The sequence below is a fragment of the Marmota monax genome, unplaced genomic scaffold (assembly GCF_021218885.2).
Source record: "Marmota monax isolate L192 unplaced genomic scaffold, Marmota_monax_Labrador192_F-V1.1 WCK01_AAM20220418_F8-fsc00013, whole genome shotgun sequence".
Lineage (NCBI taxonomy): Eukaryota > Metazoa > Chordata > Mammalia > Rodentia > Sciuridae > Marmota > Marmota monax.
Genome location: NW_026692202.1, coordinates 6,952,433 through 6,956,790, shown reverse-complemented (window position 1 = coordinate 6,956,790; position 4,358 = coordinate 6,952,433). Strand labels below are relative to the sequence as shown.

At 33.4% G+C, this 4,358-nt stretch overlaps 1 pseudogene; it reads left to right on the top strand.

Moving 5' to 3' along the window:
* The first annotated feature begins 3,868 nt into the window (after positions 1-3,868).
* LOC124084136 (ASNSD1 upstream open reading frame protein-like) lies at positions 3,869-4,101 on the top strand (annotated as a pseudogene).
* Positions 4,102-4,358: the final 257 nt, after the last annotated feature.

Sequence of the window (4,358 nt, the reverse complement as noted above, 5' to 3'; positions counted from 1 at the left end):
TCCGTATTGGCTGTACCAGTTTGCAATCCTACCAGCAATGTATGAGGTAAATTTTTCCCCACATCCTCGCCAACAATTATTGTTATTTATCTTCATAATAGCTGCCATTCTGACTGGAGTGAGATGATCTTTTAGAGTAGTTTTGATTTGCATTTCTGTAATTGCTAGAGATGATGAGCATTTTTTCATATATTTGATGATTGATTGTATATCCTCTTCTGAGAATTGTCTTTCAAGTCTTTGGCCCATTTGTTGATTGAGTTATTTATTTATTTATTTATTGTATGTGTGCTTAGCTTTTTGAATTCTTTATATACCCTAGAGATCGGTGCTCTACCTGATGTGTGAGGAGTAAAAATTTGCTCCCTGGATGTGGGCTCTCTATTCACCTCACAGATTGTTTCTTTTGCTGAGAAGAAGCTTTTTAGTTTGATTCCATCCATTTATTGATTTTTGATTTTAATTCTTGTGCTATAGTACTCTTATTAAGGAAGTTGGGACCTAATCCCACATGATGAAGATTAGGGTCTACTTTTTCTTCTATTAGATTCAGGGTCTCTGGTTTAATTCCTAATTCCTTGATCCATTTTGAGTTAAGTTTTGTGCATGGTGAGAGACAGGGGTTCAATTTCAGTTTGTTGCATAGGATTTCCAGTTTTCCCAGCACCACTTGTTGAAGAGGCTATCTTTTCTCCAGTGCCCAAATTAACCAACATAATCAACAAAATGTTTAGCAATTAAACTTTTTTCCTCAATCATAAGTCTAAACTGAAGAATGTGTTTTACTGTATGTTCCATTTCTCTTTACTATGAAAACCATATTCATCCCTTTGCAATGCTATAATGTATAAGTTATTTTAAAAATGGAATAATGATATATAAATTTTATTGTTGTAACCATTAGGCTTCTGTCAATGATCAGCACTGTTATTTTATCTGTGTGGGTGAATCAGTCATTACAAAATTGTTCTTTTAACAAAGTGAACATTTTCACAGTTGTTTAAATTTGAGTCAAAGAATTACTTTCCGAGAGCCCAGGGAATGATTGTACTTTATTTTATTATGTTTTATTGTATTGTGTTTTAATATATTTATTTGTCTGAAAATTTCTGAAAGTTTGAACACTTAATACTGTTTTGCTGACAATATACACATTTATCCTTAAATGCTTAAATGGATTTCAAAAAAATATGCAACCATATTGCAAACATCAAATTAATTATTTAGAGCTTTGATAAAGTACTTTTAATAGGTCAATTGTTCATATTTGATTATATCAATTGCTGTGTTAATGTAGTTATTAAATGATTTTATTTTTGCAATGCAGGATCCTATATTAACCATGCATTATATTTATTTGCCATGTTGTTGTTTTATTTTTATTTTTATTTATTTATTTGTTTGTTTAGTCTATTTTACACTATAAGAGTTCTTTAGCCCTTCCTCGGATTTCATGACCTTGACTTAAAAAAAAAATTATAGACCACTTGTTTTGTGAATTGTCCTCTAATTTAATTTGACTCATGCTTACTAATAATTCTATTCAAATGATGCATTTTTGACAGCAACATCACAGAAGTGATGCTCTGTCCTTCTCAATGTGCTTTATCAGGAAGCACATGCTGTCAATTTGTCCCATTATTGGTGTTGTTAACTTTGATGATTTACCTAAGGTGGCAGCTGCTAGTTTAATCCACTGTGAAATTACTAGTTCCTTCTTTAGGGAAAAAAAAAAGTAGTATGAAAGAAATTACTTTGAGAATATGTAGATATCCTGCTCCTCATTAAACTTTTACCTGCTGGTTTTGCTCATAGTCTGGAATTTTGTCTGATTCAATTATTATGATGGTTGCTAATTGGTGTTGTTTCTAACACCATCATTCCTTCTAGCTATCAGGGCTTGTGCAGGTTTTTTTTTTTTTTTTTTTCCATGAACTAGGACAGCTCAAACTTATCTCCAGGGATACCTGGAAGTTTGGAACTGACTCTTGGTCTGGTAGAAAAAAAAAAAAGTAGGAAGTCTAATTAATGATTCATAATATATCATTTAAACCTTGGAACTTTCCCAGTGTAACCAGGCCAGTTTACATATCTACAGATTTTCTGATATAACTAGTTATACAGTTTGGTATGGCTATGTGACAAGAGGGACATGAAAGTTCGCACAGGGACTTTAGACAACTGCTTCTAAACCAAGATGTTTTCCACAAATCATAGGGTTTGCTACCTCACAGATGAAGCAGCACATCTTACGTGAACATTTCTGGGATACTGTGTCTGGAAGCCTGTCAGGCCAGTGGTGCTTGTCCAAATACTCTTTACCCTGCTATGCTACATCTTGCCTGTATTAAATGACTTTTCTGAGCATGATCTCTGAAGTCTGGTGAATCCTGGCAGTTACCTTCTCATGTGAAATTATAGCTCTGTACAGTGAGAGAAAGATTTTTCCTTAATTGTTATCAGTATGCATTTATTTATTCTTATTTTATTACACAAAAATCTGTGACTATCATTTGTTTTTGGAAACTCAAATATTATAAAATTTAACCATTGGGAGTCTCTTCAAGTTGATTCCATTTTCCTGTTAACAGGTTTAAAGAGAGGAAAGCTTTCTTTTTATCTACCCATCTTAGGCTCATGATTAAAGGAAGTCTAATGAAGAATAGGCAATTTTGGAAAAACAGGATAGGGCAAAAGAGTATTACTTGATGGTAAATATAATCTTAGTTAATTTAACAAGTCCTGCTTGCTCATGTTTTCTTCTGCATTCCTGTGTATTCACAGATAAGAATGCTGCTTTCCTTCTAGATGTAGGAAGAACATCTCACAAATGAGGATTTTATGACCTGCTTCAGGGAAGAAGGGTGGGATAAGAGTGACCTTTCTGCTTCTGTCATATTCTGAAATTTCTTTAGTTTAAAATATTCAATATGCCAAGGGACACATTTTTGTGATCATGTGCCCTGACCCCAACACATATTATTATCAATGTAAAAGTTTATGTATACCTAGATATTTAAAAGTGCTCTTTAAAGTATATTTAATGCTTTGAGAGCTTAGTTCTGTTTCTATTCTGAATCAGTGTTATATTTGTGTTTTCTTGCACCAGTATTTCACTATTTTGAATAGGGTCATGTTAGAATATGTATAGTTTTGGGTATATCTTGCCTCCAATGCTTTCTGTTATTCTACTAATTATTAAAAAATATCAGTTTGTCTAGGTCCAAAAAATCTGTAGGCATTTGGTTGATCTTGTAATAAATTAATAAAATTATTTGTGGAAAAGAGTCACCTTTATCAAAGGACAACATTAAAGAGTATGGTTTTTCCATTTATTCAATTATAATTTGTGATTTTTAGAGATATTTTAAGTTTTCCTCATAAATTCTTTTTATGTTTCTCTTTATATTTGTGTTTATTGCAATCTTTGACTTTGCTGTAATGTACAGTTTTCTCTAATGTGTCTTTGAACTAGTTGTTGTGTATGGATAACTAGATTCTTCCTAGGCACAGTGGTGCCCTCCTTTGATTCCAGGGACTCGAGAGGCTGAGACAGGAGGATTATAAGTTTAAAGCCAGTCTCAGCAATTTAGCAAGTCCATAAGCAACGTAAGAGAGACATTATCTCAAAAACAAAATTAAAATAAAATATAAAAACTGGGTTGTGACTTAGTGGTTATTTAGCACCCTAGGTTCAATTCCTGTTATCAAAGAAAAAAAGAATGTTCTTGATTTCTCTGTGTTAATTTTATTCTCCTCTTTTTGTGAACTGTTTTAAGTCAAATATCTTATTGAGGCTCACAGGGCTTGTCTGGGACTGCAGCTCCAATCTGGCTGTGAAACCTCAATATGTTTTCTATGCATGTAGATGCCCAGCTGTGGGGTATCTCCCAATGATAGCTGTGTGTTGGTCTACACCAACAACTTGACTGCACAAGGAGGATGTTAGCAGCAAGATTAAAGAACAATTTGTTCTGGATGAACTTTGTAACCTGGAGAAGAAAAGGAAAGCAAATAGGCAACAACAGAACAGCAAGATATTCTTTTTTGTAGACAGAACAGAAATGCTTTCTGAAAGCAAAAATATCTTTGATGAACTGAAAAAAGAAAACCAAGACAGAAAATTCAGAGAAAACCAAAATCATGAAATTGTCACCTTCATTTCATAACAATGTGTGGCATCTGTTGGTCTGTAAGCTTTTCTGTTGAATATTTTAGTAAAGTTTTGCAAGAATATTCACTGCACAGTCTTAAGCCACAGGGACCCAATAGTGGTGAACAGGTGTTAAAGTCTGATGTTAACGACCAGTGTTTATTTTCTGGGCATGCCCTTCACTTAAGAGGTGTTTTGACTGCCC